Source organism: Magallana gigas, chromosome 9 (assembly GCF_963853765.1).
Source record: "Magallana gigas chromosome 9, xbMagGiga1.1, whole genome shotgun sequence".
NCBI lineage: Eukaryota > Metazoa > Mollusca > Bivalvia > Ostreida > Ostreidae > Magallana > Magallana gigas.
The window spans coordinates 13,949,433-13,967,056 of NC_088861.1; the positions used below are offsets into that span (position 1 = coordinate 13,949,433).

Sequence of the window (17,624 nt, forward strand, 5' to 3'; positions counted from 1 at the left end):
ATGAGCCAATGGGCATTTGACGTAAACTCCAAACTTGCATTAGGTACTTATATTACTGTAAAGAATGGTTTGTTATCACGGATTCTGTCAAAAAGTATACTACGGATCCCAGTATTTTTTTCAGAGCTACGGCCCTTTCATCTGTTTATCACGCAGCTAATACCACTTAAAAACCCTTTAAAATACTAACAAACAAATTTAAAAAAAAATAAACACATTTCTGATTTGTATTTAATATGGATGCATGGATGTATATTGACATAACTATACATTTCAATATTTCAATTTTATGTTCATGAATTTTGGCCATGCATTTCTTGCAAATGTTTTAATGGTCACATATGTATACCCCCAATCCGAAGGAGAAGGGGGTATACTGTTTTACACTTGTTTGTTTGTCCTTCTGTCTTTCCGTACGTAACAAAAAAATTCTGCCGCATTTTTCTCAGCAGTAATTTATTGCAGAAGTTTTAAATGTTAAAACACTATTTGTTCAAGCATGCCATATAGTAGAAAATAATTTATAACAATCAGACCTCAACTTTCTGTTAAATGACGACTTTGTTTATTTTTAGCCTAAATTTTCAAACAAATTTTCGTCGAGGATTTTTCAGCAACTTCTAATTGCAGATGCTTGAAGTTTTAAGACACTATTTGTTTAGGCGTGCCATATAGTAGGGTATTTTTTTTAACAATCGGACGTCAACTTCCTGTAAAATGACGATTTTTTTTAATTTTTAGCCTAAATTTTCAATCAAACCGTCAAAGATTTCTCCGCAACTATTTATCTCCTATGCATTAAAGTTTTAATATACTATTTTTTAAAACAATTTTTTTGTCAAAGATTTCTCAGCAACTATTTATTGCAGTTGCTTGGAATTTTAACACACTATTTGTTTTTGCATTCCAGATAGTATGATATATTTTTGAACCAATTAGACGTCAACTTCTTGTTAAATGACTACTTTGTTTATTTTAAGCCTAAATTTTCAAACAAAGTTTCGTCAAAGGTTTCTCAGCAACTATTTATCGCACATGCTTTAAGGTTTAACACACTATTTGTTTATGCATGCAATATTTTGGGATGTATTTTTGTACCAATCGGACATCAATTTCCTGTTATAGGACAACAAAAAATTTCCAAAAAAAATCGTCAAAGATTTTCCAAAAACTACTTATCGCAGATGCTTGAAAGTTAAACATACTATTTGTTTAGGCATGCCATATAATAGAATATATTTTTTAACTAATCGGACGTCAACTTCCTGTTAAATAACGACTTTTTTAATTTTTAACTCTAATTTTCAAACAAAAATTCGTCAAAGTTTTCTCAGCAACTATTTATCGCAGATGCTTGAAGTTTTAACGCACTATTTGTTTAGGCATGCCACATTGTGGGATATATATTTGTACTAATCAGACATCAACTCCCTGTTAAATGACGACTTTGATGATTTTTAGTCAAAATTTTCGTAAACGATTTCTCAGCAACTATTTATTGCAGATGCTTTAAGTTTTAATGGACTATTTGTTTAGCATGCCATATTGTGGATTATATTTTGTTTAATAGTTGGACGCCAACTTTCTGTTAAATGTCGACTTTGCTTAATTGCATATTCACATAGGACTGGAATATCACTAATGAGCATTTGCTCAAAGATATTTTGTTTAGTCTATGGTTGCGTATTTAAATTCACTTCATCTCTTCGCTTGTTTCCTAGAATTGCATGACCCATTAAACAACAGTTGACCTGACACCATGCTTTATGCATGTTTATCATTTTAGCAATAGTACACACTGGACTTGATCCTGTACCGGTAAAAAACTGATCTTAAGGATAAATTCTCTCCAAGTGGACCCTTCAACATAAAAACGAAGAGAACACAAAATCGACTCTACACTAGAGACCATACCAAAGTTGTCTTGTAATGAAGCACAAATCGAAGGAATAAAAATGGGAAATGAAAATGTACTAATTAAAGAAAAACAATTAGTGAACATAAAAGTCAAAGACAAGGGGTTGAAAATGATTTTGATTCATTCAATACAGTAAAAAGTGTTGAGTAGCACAAACTGCACATGTTTCTCTTATATAAGCAATGCATGTAATTAATTTAACTCATACATTTTAAATTTGCGTAAAATAGGAATCACAATTGCCAATCAAGTTTCCTATTATTTAGTTTGAATAAGGGTTGTAGTACTGATTACGAAATCAATCTCCTGGTTTTATAAGAACATATACAGAGGTATTTTTATCCTGAGATAGGGACAATTTTGTTTGATTATTACTATGAATTTCATTTCAAAATGCATAATTTTTACTTCAAAGGTATTCGTCAAAATAACATGCATGTGAATTGTGAAATGAGATATTTTTAGTGAGTGGGTAGAAAAAATTAAGACAAGCCAATGATACAGCAATTACTTTTTATCAGTTATAAAAAAAAAAGGCGAACCATTTTAACCAGAATTACATTGTAGTCATATGTACTTGTATCTGGTTTATTTCCACCATCCGCTAAGTTGATTAGTTTCAACTACTAGTAAAAGGAATAATCTATGCATATAGGAATTTTGTTTTCATTTAGAATATTTTTTTTTATTTCTTTATTTTTTTCTTTTTGGTAGATGTTTTAAGAAGCTACCAATATATACACTTCCTGTGCACGTACGTCCTAGTTTATGCTACATGTCCATGTTATTTTTATTGTAGATAAGAAAATGTTAATTTTGATAGCAGTAAAGGAATCTGTTAAAGTCGATTGTTTTATACAACGGAATAAAGTTCTGCCATTCTTAGGAACCTAATATCACTTTTGTTAATTCAATTAAAGAGTCTTGTCAGTTTCCAAATAAATTAAGATTATAGACTGTGATACAATAAACTCATTCTTTGTTTTTCTTCTTACAACTTTTGAAAAAAATATAATTTTCGCTATTCTTCCTATGATAATATAAGATTGATATTTATTGCATGGAAGGTGGATTTGACATTATCAGAATGGTACTAGAATTAGACTAGCATGAATAACAATGCTATGTGATCACGCTTCTACCATAGTCCTTTCTATTCTAAATGGTACAACTATACTATACACTATGGTTTCAACAAGAAACCACGCCCATATAAGTACAGAAGACTTTAAATCAATGCTTGACAACTTAACGTGTTGAAAGTCATTGTCCTAGTTATACATTGTAGCACATAACATTTTACCTTACACGTCACGTTATATAAGTTTTATTCACAAAGTTGAGAAATCACGAGGTGAATTATGATATTCAACATGTATCAACCTTTAGTTACAACAGAGAAAGAGAAAGTAAACTGAAAAAGTTTTTTTTACTTATTTAAACCATGAACACATGTTTGTCAATTGTTTACAAAACTTAAAAAGTGCAAATATACAACTACTGTTAAACGGAGAACAATAGACATACATGCGCTGACTATGTATGAAGTCATGCAGTAAAAAAGTGTGCGTGTGTGTGTGTGGGAGGGTCTCATTATCGTATGGAGATTCAAGAAATCGTGATGACCTCCGCCTATGAAAACATGTTTGTACTTGGCAACAACATACTTTTATCTAACGAAAATACGTAAAGTTGCAGTTTAGATGTTGACCATTTCTGCAATTGTAAGAAAAAAAAATATGTTAATAGTCTATTTTTTTTTTTTGAAATAGTGCATGTCCTTAAGTGCAGTCATCATTTGAAATATTTAGAATCAACACTGCAGTATAATATTCTAACCTCGTGTTACTTTTGCTTATCTCATTTGCAAGCATGTCCCTTCATTTAAATATAACCTGATAATTTTGTATTCAAAATTTTAATAGATTTTCTTTACCCTTAATCAGAACAAATGAAACCAAATTAAAACATATTGAAAATTTGCCGTAAAAAGATCTTTACAATTACTTGGTAGGCAAGGAAAACCAAAGGCACACTACAACCTGTAAATACATGTACATGCTTTGTAACGAACATCAAAATCAATCATTCTCTGGTAAACCACTCTATATTGAGTGCAAAAGCGCTCGTAAATGAACTTTATTTAACAAGTCTCTGAGTAAATGAAATTAACTATCAGAAACTAACAAAGTTAAATACGCAAGGATAAAAAACTGTGAAAATACATACAAAATTATTTTTTCGACTGTCGCAGTTTACCTCCCTTTATTTTTTTCATAATGTCACATGGAGCTATCTATTCAAAAATAAGGTTAAAGATAGTAGGGGTTATATCAAAAATAAGTAATTAAAATGTTTATCACCCCAGTGATATAGAAGTTATACCATAAACATCTTTTTTTGATAATTTGATGTTTGGAGGCAAAATTTTCGGAATTTTTTCGACGGTTTCTTGACTGGAAAACATAGAGCGCATGTCTGCGCAAGTACTATTTTAAACTATGATGTATATTATCACGTTGCAGGAAGTAGCCATTTGATGTAAACAGCTACTGGACATTGATGACGTATCAAGACTTATGTGATATATATCCTCTGTGTACTGTTTTAAAAAGATTTGATTGTTTTTTTATCAATAACGCAAATGACTTACTGATGCAGCGCAAGCGCAGTATTTATACGAAATACAGATAACATGAAAAATAAAATGTCATTTATTTAATATTTAGTAGTATGGAAATTCTTTGAATACTATGCGGTCATAATTATGATCGGGGCGAAATCAAATCTATTGACAAAAATTGATATTCAAAGAATTATTCCCTTTCCCTTAAATCATTTGCAACAATTTGATTTAATATATTTCCTCACTTTGATTACAGTGTTTTCTTTATTATATGTTTGTGTATATATTAATTAAAAAATTAAGAAATTAAGAGTTTCGTGAATGTTGCCGAATAAACTCCGAGAGGAAATACTCAGCGTTATGACCAAAACTAGGATGTGAATTCAACGTCGTTTTCAAAAATACGTTTTGAAGCTATTTTCTTAAGTTACATCCCTATAGAAGAAATAGAATGCTTTTTTTTTTGGTGATCCATGCAAGTTATGGTAGCAATCAATGCCATAGAAAAAAAGTAGATTATATAACCAGCTAAAGCAGTTATGTATTTTTACTGCAATTTCGCTACCTTTATATTCCGAATGAATCACCTAAAAGCATTTGGTCATTTTAATAGTGTTTTTGATTTGAATAAATTTCACAGGAAACACTTAAAATTTCCGAGAGTGATTCATTGACTTCTGTACCTTAGTATACTAGAGGAATTGGGGTAAAATTGACTAATTTACTTTTTCAACTTTGGACCTAATAATGATCAATTAAAACCTTTATACTGTACAAAGTTAAAGCAGTGAGTGTTACAAACTGTTAGTTTCAAAATAGTTCAAATTATATTTCAATTGTATATATTATGCCTATAAGGAAATTAATATGCTTTTGCTTTTTATTTTAAGCGTTGCATGAAGTTTTGTTGTTAATATCTCTTTGTATTATTTCATCATATTTTAAGCGATGATTTATATCTTTTAACAGATGTATCAAAGCAAACTGTTCTTGTAAAACATCAATGTAATGTATATGTAATGCAAATTCGTAGTGGAAACGCGAAAATATATACTGTACAAATGTATTTTCATCAAAATTGATTTTTAATTTAAGTATCATATACTTTCTATGATTTTTTCTAGGAATATAAATATTTGTTGTTTTGGATTTAACTGGAATGACATTATTGTAAATTGAACAGGCATTAATATGATATCATGTTTTAAAAACATATGTTTGCTATTTATATGAAAGCTTATCATACCTTATATGATATTTTCTTAGTGGATCAATGTGTTGTACTGGATCTATCTGGAATGATACCATAGGAGACTGTACAGATACATGTTCTACATGAAATGTTTTCTGGAAACAATGGACGTTATGAGATTTAACAATTGTGCTACATCATAATCGTAATTTGTTTTCATGTTACATGTGCAAAATTTTCAAAAATAGATTCTTTGGAGATAACTGCTCTACAAAGTATCCTGCAATGTATTTTGGTCCAGGCTGTTTATTACAGTGTAATTGTATCACAGAACAATGTCACCACGTTATCGGATGTTTGCAATCTTCTTCTAAAGGTGCATGGTGAACTCTCTTAACTGTTCCACTTGCTATATACGAATACATTTTAAGAATGTTTATGTCATGCATGAAATTTTACACAACCTATCATAAAAACATAATGAATACAAATGAAAACAATATTGACAAAACGATGCATGTCCCCTGCAACACCCTAAATTTTAAAACAATTCTTGTTGTTTAATGGGCTAAATATGTATGGAAAAAATCGGAGCTAGATTCTTAATGGACGAATCCGACTAGCTTAAAACATTTTGCATTATTTTTGGGCTCATTCGGGTTCCTTTGGAAAGATCAACGCATCGCCGTAGCACATTTCCGATCATGTTTGTATATACGTAAATACCTGTAAATTAAAAGTAAATGAATTTAAACTTTATATGCACACCATTATGAAGTTGCACAGGAAGTTTGAAATCAATTCGTTATAACATAACAAAACATGACTGACATATTGCTATTAAAACTATAAATTCACCCACCCACCCTCACCACTTCCGGTTTCACTGTTAGAGGACTTAAAATAAACTCTTATTGTGTCAGTTTAGTACATTTAAAAACATCAGTGTTTTACAAATATATTAATATTTCTAGCCGGTGAAGACACGCTTCTTACCGCCACAAAATGTCGAAAATGTATCAACAGATAAATCTTCATCATCTAAAGTATCAACTTAGATTGCAACTACTGAAACTTATTGCGAGACAGGATCAGTAAGAATTATTATATATACATTTGGCTGTTTCGCGTGACCTAACAACTATCACCATTTTCACAGATAGTTACATATGCACTAAGAAGAAAACAAAACATAGGGATTATTCGTCATAATGGTTCGACAACTATTATAGTGTTAATAGTGTAATGATTGTCGTAGCTGTTTCAAAATTGGTTTTAATTTTGTATAGTAAAAAAACCAATTGTACCGCGGAGTTTGCGAAACAATTAGCTGATCTATGAAAATACATATGTTAAAGAATAAAATTAAATTCATTATTTCACTGCCATAATAAAATTATGTTTCTTTTAAACATTTTTGACAGTTTTAATCGTTGTTTTTCTGAGAGTGATTCATTGAAATAACTTTCGTTCCTTAGTATACTAGAGGAATCGGGGTAAACATGACTAATTTACTTTTTCAACTTTGGACCTAATAATGATCAATTAAAACCTTTATAGTGTACAAAGTCTAAACCAGTGTTACAAACTGTAATTTTCAAAATAGTTCATATTTGTATATATTATGCCTATAAGGAAATTAATGTGCTTTTGCTTTTTTTTTATTTTAAAGAGACAGTACAGCTGAAAACATATGTGTCAGTAATTTCAGATTTACCTATTGTATAGTTAGGAAATAAGAAATAACGTGTATTGTAATAGTTGTCATACATGAAAATCCCTTTCACATACTTAATTAACATAATTATGAGCTTCCGGAAATTCAAGGGTCGTACAAACCGGAATAATCTTATATCGTTTATTTGTATCATGTGGACTTTGATTGACAGTAATTGACACGTGCTGGAAACTACAAGATCTTCGTCCCACTACGGTCATCAAGGAAAAAGAGGTTAAGGCGATTCTCTAAATGAAACACATCCTTACTTACTCGATGATTCATAAACGGTTTACCAATTTAGGTTCATTTTAAAATGAATAGACATAAATATGTCAAATAACCCCTCAAGGGGCCTCATTTATAAAAATAAATTTAGGTTGTAGAACTCCTATGATAAACATGAAAAATACATGCTTACAAAATAATAATTGTGGTTATTTTAAAAACTTTGAACAGTTATATATGAGAAGTAGAAAAGACATATTTTCATCAACAAACCTGTCCAGGAGATTCTTCGCGAGCCCTGCATGTGTTTTGTTTACAGTGAATACGCATGCGTAATAGTATAGAAGGCTGAACCCCGAACACGTTGCAATGTATTTATGTGATAGGTTATACGTAATTATTAATTTCAATGAAACAATTAGATTTATTGCATGGAGAACTTTGTAATTTTCTGAAAGTTTTTACATTCATGAGTAGTACAAAACTACCAAACCCGATCGGAAAAATTTTTCAAGTCAGTTTTTTGATAACATGTGCCGTACTGTCTCTTTAAGTGTTGCATTCGATATATCTGGCAATAAAAGTTTTCTTGTTAATTTCTTTTTGTATTGTTTCATCATATTCTAAGCGATGTGGCAGGTATGATTTGTTTTATATCTTTTAACAGATGTATCAAAACAGACTGTTCTTGTAAGACATTAATGTAATGTATATGTAATGCAAATTCGTAGTGGAAACGCGAAAATATTTACTATACAAATGATTGCCCATCAAAATTGATTTTTAATTAAAGTATTATATACTTTCTGTGATATTTTCTACGAAAAAAAATAGTTGTTGTTTTGGATATAACTGGAATGACATCATTGTAAATTGAACAGGCATTAATATGATATCATGTTTTGAAAACATATGTGTGATATTTATATGAAAGCTTATCATACCTTATATGATATTTTCTTAGTGGATCAAGGTGTTGTACTGGATCTATCTGGAATGATACCATAGGAGACTGTACAGATACATGTTCTACATGAAATGTTTTCTGGAAACAATGGACGTTTTAAAATTTAACAATTGTGCTTCATCATGATTGTAATTTTTTCTTTATGTTACATGCGCAAAGTTTGCAAAAATAGATTCTTTGGAGATAACTGCTCTACAAAGTGTCCTGCAATGTATTTTGATCCTGGCTGTTTATAACAGTGTAATTGTATCACAGATCAATGTCACCACGTTATCGGATGTTTGCAATCTTCTTCTAAAGGTGCATGGTGAACTCTCTTAACTGTTTTACTTGCTATAAACAAATGTATTTTAAGTATATTTATGTCATGACATGAAATTTTACACAACATATCATAACAACCTAATGAATATCACGTTGTTTGTTCATTACATTGAAAATCCAATCACAAGACACTTTTGTAAATAACATGATTACTTACTCAACATGTATTGCAAGAAAAGGAAAATTTTCTTTATTATGTGAATTTTGGTTCTAAAAATACTTAAATGCAAAGAATCACCAATACCTTAACTAAACAGTTAATCTTTTTTTTTTTTTTTAATAAAATGTTTAACCACACGCTCTCTCTAGGCAAGGCTGCGTTGCATAAACAAAGCATCAAACTAAACTAGACTTTCGTAATCGATGCCGCCACAGAAACGCACAGCTACTTTTTTTAACCGACCGTTATCTTGTGGCCAGTGATGGGCATATTCAATAACCATCTTAAATTTGTTTCAAAGTTTTAAGCAAGTCGTTGATGTGTATGAAAAGGAAACTTTAATAAGGAGTGATTTATTTGGTTAATTTTATAGGAATAAAAATATTTTACTTTACGTTTAATCGCCGCCGAGGTGACAGTTTCTTGTGGATTTTACGAACCTATGCCTAGATGCTACTCATTTTGTGCAATTTTAAAAGGTAACACTAGCATTATTAAATCTAGGTGTTGTTTTTTTTTTTTTTAATTTCCAACAAGACATTTTGTATTAAGCTGTCTTTATTGATTTAATTTGAATTTGCCACATTGAGTCGAGAGTCGTTAACATGCATATCTGCTTGCGATTAATGTCGAAATCACACTTATACATGTATAATCATTACGTTTGAAAGGTTTTACGTTTAGCTGGACCATGTAAAAAAGAAAAAAAAAACTACTAAATGATGGTACAATAACGACTTAACAACATTTCGGAATTTTGCAGATTAGATCTAAGTTAATTTCTTGGGCGCTTTCTTTGCTTTCAACATTTAGTTTTAATGTGTGCTCAAGTTCCTGACTACTCTGATCGAGTTCGGTTTCAAACGTTTCTGCTTTTACTTTAATTAATATGGTATGTTAATACTGCTTCAGCAATTTTCCTATTTGCTCAACTTTAATATTAGGATACAGCAGGAAAAGACGAATTTACCCACAGAAAACCAAATGGTTAGCAAACTAATATGTCTTGTTTTTCGTTATACAACGTAACTTCAAATCATGTTATTTCCCATATAAATGTTTAAGGTTTCAAATTGATTCGTTTTAATAAAGTGCTGGTTTCTTTCTATTGCGCTGAGACGCTATGGAATTTTCTTCAATTGATTGGAAAGGAATGGGAAGTATGCAACAACTTTAGCAAACTTGAAATGTACCTGTAATTGATAGGATTGTTTACAAATATAACATTTTTTAGATCGAGTGATTTTATCAATTCTGGCGCCAGTAATTTGCATAATTTGTTCCCCCAAATATGCTTGTCTTATTAGATAGGCAGTAATCTTGTCAGCTGATTCCGGTATAAAACTCAAAATGTTCAGGAAAGCGTATCATTGACATCAACTTTGACGATCTATGTAGAAAAGGAAGTGAACAGGACGTATGAAAAACTTGAAAATAAATGATAGAAAGTAGTTATTCACTTGATAACGTGTTGCAGGAAATTAGCTTGTTATTTTCTTGTCACGAACGAAACTATGAAGTCATCTCCATTGGTAGTGAAAGTAGTGCAGTTGATTTTCTTGTGTATTGATACCTTACATGCAAATCTCTGCAGGTGAGAAATATTAATTTTTTTTAAATTTTAAATTGTGATTGAAAAAAGTGTTACTGGATAAATGCATGCATGAACATATATCAACATACATGCCAGCACTTTTTATTTTTGTATATCAGTACGGGAGGAATAGTTGAGTGCTGTCCTGGATATTTCTGGAACAAAATAGAAAATAGATGCATAGGTCAGTTTAATGCAATATTTTGAACATATCATTTCAAGCCCAAGTTCCAAATGTTGTTTTTAAACAAATGAACATAAAAATCATGCATCTTTCCTCGTGTAAATATCAATCTAAATAATCAGGATGCCTTGCTGGTACATTTGGACCACGTTGTGATATGCCATGTCCGTACCCACAATACGGACACAACTGCTTGTCAAAATGTTCCTGCACGAAGGATCATTGTGATCCCGCTGACGGTTGTCCCGGTAAGTGACGTCTATGATAAGTATAATAAGTATGTCAATGACTTTTTGAAAATTTTAATAATTTTACCAAGAATCATAAAACAGTATTAAACCAGCGAGATCTAAATGAAATACTGCTTTATTATTTTTAGATTGGACTAATAATTCAACAACGTTTCCACAGACCACACACATTTTAATATCTTCTGTGAAGATGAAAAATGGTATGCATTATTTTTGTTGTTGTTGTTGTTATTTTGAAATATTTATCACAGAAATATAATTTAAAAAGAGTAATGACACAATCAAATAAAAATTAAAACGAATATATTCCACATTGTTTGACATAATCAGTACCTTTACCATTGCAACAATACATCTGAATTATCGTATACACTGTACATAGATTTGGACTGTCAAAAAAACGGCAATAAAATTAACACAAACATGTGTTTTAAATTTCACTTTATGAAGTTTGATTCATGATTCGTTTTGATTAAGTTTGTAATGTAAGCTAAAAATTTATAAACATCCTTGTTTCTAGATAAAATATACCCACTTAGTGGGAGGCACTTGTGATCACCTGCAAAACAGTCCACGATTTTCCTGTTATTACATGTGTAAATATATCAAGTGTTTTGTTATTAGTGGAAATTGTATTCCTTTTATAGTTCGTATCACACCTTATCACTGTTTTTTAAAAAGAAATTTCATTCATATTAATCAAAATATGATCCGCTTTTAAATATTGAGTTCCTTGGGTAAATATAGCATGTATCATTTGAAAATGTTCATTTATTTTCTTATAGATCTTGATTCAATTACAAAAGATGTATCGACTCAGTTCATCCACCATAATGATACTCACACCTGTCAAGGAATCAAAAAACAGAAGCATGGGAGCGCTCCTCTTTTCCGGAACACGCTTACGGCGATTATCAGTCTCTTTTCTCTGGCTGTATTAATGTGTATTTTAAACACAGGATTAGTTTGTTACAAATCAAAGAACACACGTAATGGCCCATTATCAAAAAACATCATTTGTTATAATTCAGTATGATTGTAGTCATTGTTGATTAATCAATATTGTAAAGATCGAAATTGTCTATATTTAATTTGTATATCCAATTTGAAGCTTTTTGCCTCAAATAAACATTAGTACATGGGTATCTTTTTTGTTCAAGAAACCGGCGTTAATCAAATGAATTTGTGAAAATGGAATAAGATTTCTTTTTCCTATTTTGTTTACACATGTTCTATGTGAAGTTTTGTTTTACATGTACATGCTTTTCTGAACATCATAAACATAGGCATAACTCTACATGTACATGCACACAAGAACCATAGATATCGCTAATTTATCATATAAACAGATTTTTTGAGAATGCATTAAGATAATATAATAATGATTGCATAATCTTCTGACTATCCTAAAAATGTATAATCGCCTGCGCGCATTTAAACATGTATATTTGTACGCTCCTTCCGATTTTAAAAAATAAAATTGTTTTTAAATGATTTTTCATGTAAGCTTAGCATTTAAACAACATGCGTTCATTGACATGATTTGTCTTGATATAAACTTTAATAACATTTTCATTCATTTGGACCAAAATAAATTGATCGACTTGACAATCGACTTAAGTAAGCATTACAAAAAATATATTTTTAAAGAGGATTAATTTTTATATTTACATTTTCCAGTGTCTTTGCCTTTGATAACACTATGTATTGATTTTGTACTACATGTATATAACCCAAAAGTCAATTGACGCCAAATTTAGGCGCCAGCCAAGTTTGCTTATTTATATTCAAATATTTAATCGTACGATGGCTTAAAATTATATAAATATAAGTAATGAGAAATCATTCCTTAAATATTATGAGGTGATAATTTCGGTCGGGGCGTGATCGCATCTAGCATAGACCCCTTCGGGCTTTATTGGATTTGATCATGCCCTGACCAATTATATCGCCTCATGTTACTATCTCAACGTTTGCCCTGTTGTGTTCATAGTGTACAACATTCGCTAATTTTTACAGCATTTTGAATAATTTCAGTTGTTTGTAGACAGTGTATACTGTACTTTTTTCGTGAAGTTCAAAGATTAGTGAACAGTCATGTAATGCTATAATAATTATGCTTATTTTGAAGAATGAAAGCAACCAACGCAATTGGTATGTTTAAGCGTAGGTTGTCAACGTTAGCTGAAACAAATGTGGACAGTTAATTAGATTTCTTTAAAGATTTCAAAATTGAACAAAAAGTATTTTCTCTAAACAAAAAAAAGTTATAACAAATCACGGAACAGTCGAGGTATATAATTACACGGAAGTGAAAAAAAGCGTTTTATTTATGTTGTAGACCAATTATGTTTTGAGTAGGCTAATTGTTGGGAATTATTAATTTCTAAAAAGGGTTGTTTTGTTGATATTTCGTAAATACGCTACACATAATAACAATGGCGTGTGGTGTAGAATATATATTACAATGTTGCAATTTCTTTCTTTCTTTTTTTTTTTTTTGGGGGGGGGGGGGTGTTATTTATTGGTTAATATGGGGCGCCCACGAAAACCCTTCAAATGTATGTATCCGTAAGCCATCCATTAGCAATAAATGATTAAAAATCCCCTTGATTTGGAATTTAAAAAATCCCAAAAATAAGTAAAAAATTAACGTAAAACAATAAACTTATTTTGAGATAAAATACGACAAATTATATACATAATTAATCGATTCAATTTTCTTACAAGTCATTATTTCCTAAAGTTTTGGTTTTCTAAAAATTAAGTGAAAACGAGGAAAAATATCGTGTGTTTCTGAAATTAATAGCCTTAAGTGTTTCCAGTTTGAACGTGCCATGAACATGTTAGTGCACTATATTTGGAATGTTATAATAAGGAAAGAATAAAATATTTGTTCCATATAATTGATAGTCAATTTTTGCAAACAATGATTCTGTTATATTCAATTATCTGTTCTTATTTTAGTGTTTCATCTTGTTCGGAAATATGTACAGGGTAAGTTAGTTTTGATGTTAACTTTAATAACATTTCATACGTATGTGAAAAGATATATAATAACAACATTCGACCTGAGTAAGTTTAAACGTACAGTACCGATCAGACCCAACCTAACACCAGAGTAAACCCCAACTGAAATCCGGGTTAACTTTCGGGGGTTACTGGGCTTTACTTTTTGAAAATTTAAGTCCAGTTGAGGTTAACTTCGGGTCCACTTTGGGTCTACTCGCAGTTTGCTTTTGGGTACCTCATTCAACATTGAAATGTGAAGTAGACCCGTCTTTTATCTGATTATCTTATTGTCTCCCATCCCTTTTATAAGATACAATTTTAATAAGACGCATTTTTTTTCATCACAACTATTAAGGAGTTTTTTTCCGTGTAAATACATGTTTAATTGATTGTGTACTTTCTTTAACATGTAGTTCATATGTTACTGACCACGTGTATGTAATGCTAATGAGAATCGTTCAAGAGAATAAAAACTACCAACACAATTTATATTTTTGAGTGTTCAAATACAGCACAAAATCACAACGAGATAATCTTAATATCCGTATTAATCCGTTGATGAAGATTTCAAATATCAACAAAAAGTGATGCCATTAAACTAGGCAATTGCATGGCTATAAGTACACGGAAGATTAATTACTCTTCATTTATACTGTAGGAAATTTGTGCGGGATAATTTTTTTTATAAATTGTCAATTCTAAAATGGGCTGTTAGGATGACATTTTGTAAATTCGCCACATATGCGAAACACGGGGTCTTGAAAACTATACAATACAATGTTGCAATTTTCAGTGGAAATTTTATTTCGTAGACAGTATGGAACACCCACGAAAACTCTTTACATATCTGTAAAACATTCCACATCAACGAAATGATAAAATTCACTAAAATGTTTATTTAACATTAAAAAATTGTTACTTGTTAGTAAAAGTATAATGATCTTGCTTGAGAATTACTTTTTATTCAAACGTTAGATATTAAGACATTATTATCCCAATTAAAATATTTAGCATTATTCATGTATTTAAATTCTAAATATCATTTTAATCAGCAGGCTACATCATTTATTGGGGATATTATATCGTAAATTCCATAAGAAAATCAAATCCAATGCTCCATCAAATCTCTGTACAACATTCCAAACCATATATGATACATTGAAACAGATTTTCATTTAATGAAATACTCTTTAATATAAACAAATATTCTAAATTTAGATATGACGGAACAACAAAATGTTGCCTGGGATATGTTTGGAATGAGACTCTTGGAGAATGCTTAGGTACTTACAAGCTTTCTGTTTACTTTTGACATAATGAACATTTTCCATGTTTCTTGATAATGAGTGTTAATTTTATTTTTTTCAGTCTGCAATGATGGTTATATCGGAGAAAACTGTACAACAACTTGTCCTGAACTGTACTATGGTCGGGAATGTCGACTTAAATGCAATTGTAACAAAGATCAATGCAATCATATAGCTGGATGTTCAAAGTCTGCAGTATCAGAAGGTATAAATTTGTAATCACAGTGTAACGTTTTTATTTTTTTTACTAGTGACATTAGATATAGTATAGTAATAGTAAAAACGTTGATCACATAACTGCTGAACCTATACCCCGATCCGATTTTTATTTTGCAATCAGTTTTACATGTACATGTATACTGCTTTGCATGACAACACAAATAAAATATTGTTTTTTGTGTGGTTGGAATACAGTGTTATATTGAATAAATGTTTGTTATGTTTCAGTATTTTAAGATTATAATAAAACAAGAACAAAAAACTCAATTTATGTAGTAAAAATGTAATCCAAGAGCCGAGAAAAATTAGTTTGCATGACTCTTGAATTTTACACACCTTCTATTTCATCAACTAAAAAGGAATTTGGTGGGTTTTATATTGTTATTCCTATTAGACTCATACTGTATGGGGTCATTCTTATTTATGTAGGGACGATGAACAATGTTACTTCACCATCGAAACTAAATCGAATTTTAACCATCAAATCATCAACATCTAAAGTGCTAGGTAAAATATCTTCCACCACTTCCACAGAATTTAACCTTTGCACAGGAGAGCAAACTAAAGAACTTGGTTATTAATCACTAATGCATGGCATGTACTACATGTATGCTATTTTTAGTTTTGTGAGTGTTGCAGCTTTTTTGCCGTGTTATGTATAGCTTTGTTTTATTTAGCTAATCGTTAAAGTTAAATGTGCTGAAGTTTTCACATTGATCAATCAAAATCCAAGTAATCAATTCAATCATGAACTCTTTCTGGCAACGGATCCCATCTCTATCTTTTTAGAGGTCCGGATTTGCTCCGCTATGATTTTCTTTTTCGCTATATTGATTTTTGAGACGGCTCACAGTTTGTTAAAAAGCAAGATATTTTTTTTTGTAATTGTTATTCAATAATAAATATATTTAATATTAGAATTGTTGCATACAAGTTTACACTAAGCAAGAGGTCAAAAGGCCACTTCATTTCAATCAAATCAGGGATTTTAAAGGTTTCAATAATAAAATGACGGTTTGTGTTTTAAATGTCAATATTTAGAAATCAAAGTCAAATTCGCACATATAGGTAGCCAAACGATTTATGCGTTTCTATGGTTTTGAAAAGTTAGTTTTATAGAACAACAAATATATTCAAACAACGAGTAAATGGGCATACCGCTAACTACAAATTAAATCAGCCTTAAATAGTGGGTTTTCTACTTGATTAAGGTGTCTCAAAATACAAATGTATGCAGGTGCCAGTCTTTCGTAATATTCTGAGTACCTGAAGGTGCATATGTATATCTGTGGCATCCATCGAAGCTACATACAGTACCGAGTGGTGCTCTGTTTTGGCCGTGATAAAACGAACATGGGTTTGGCGCATACTTTAAACTGAGAGCGAAGGAACAGTATTAGTAATGTACATGTAAGCTAGTAGAAAACTACAACATAGTGAGAAGATATATGCAGTGATATGTCAATCAGTAGTACATGTATTTGGAATACATATATTTCATCGGCACTTGCATGGAGGAATATTAAGCCTCAAGAGAGACTATCAACCCTCACCTTCATAGACAAATACAAAGGAACAACGAGAACGATACGACAGATTCAATTAAATTTCAGTGGACAAGCTAAGGTTTGTAGTTAGTCATCTTGTAAACAGGTTAAGAATTTCATAGTTTTTCATAATATTGGTATTACTGTAGTTATACCAAGTGGTTGCAGAACAGTAAGACAATTTTGTGATTATAAAAGGCATATATACATGTACTTAAAATTTTAGGTGTGTAACAATCATATACTAGTGCCAGTCTAGAGTCTGTTTGTTATATCTGTAACTTTTTTCAGTACATACTTGTACCTCAAACTCAGAAAGAAACCAAACGTAAATGTGCCAGAGACTTTGTAAAGCTAATAAAAGTATTTTATTTACAG

At 30.6% G+C, this 17,624-nt stretch overlaps 1 long non-coding RNA gene across 2 annotated transcripts; it reads left to right on the forward strand.

Annotated features, from left to right (window-relative positions):
• The first annotated feature begins 10,117 nt into the window (after positions 1-10,117).
• Positions 10,118-12,345, forward strand: LOC105323469 (uncharacterized). Of its 2 annotated transcripts, XR_010709647.1 has the most exons (6): positions 10,118-10,726; positions 10,846-10,910; positions 11,033-11,158; positions 11,290-11,361; positions 11,682-11,757; positions 11,947-12,345. It is a non-coding gene; the product is annotated as an uncharacterized lncRNA (long non-coding RNA). The 2 variants fall into 2 exon arrangements; XR_010709648.1 differs by lacking the exon at positions 11,682-11,757 and having other exon boundaries at positions 10,123-10,726.
• Positions 12,346-17,624: the final 5,279 nt, after the last annotated feature.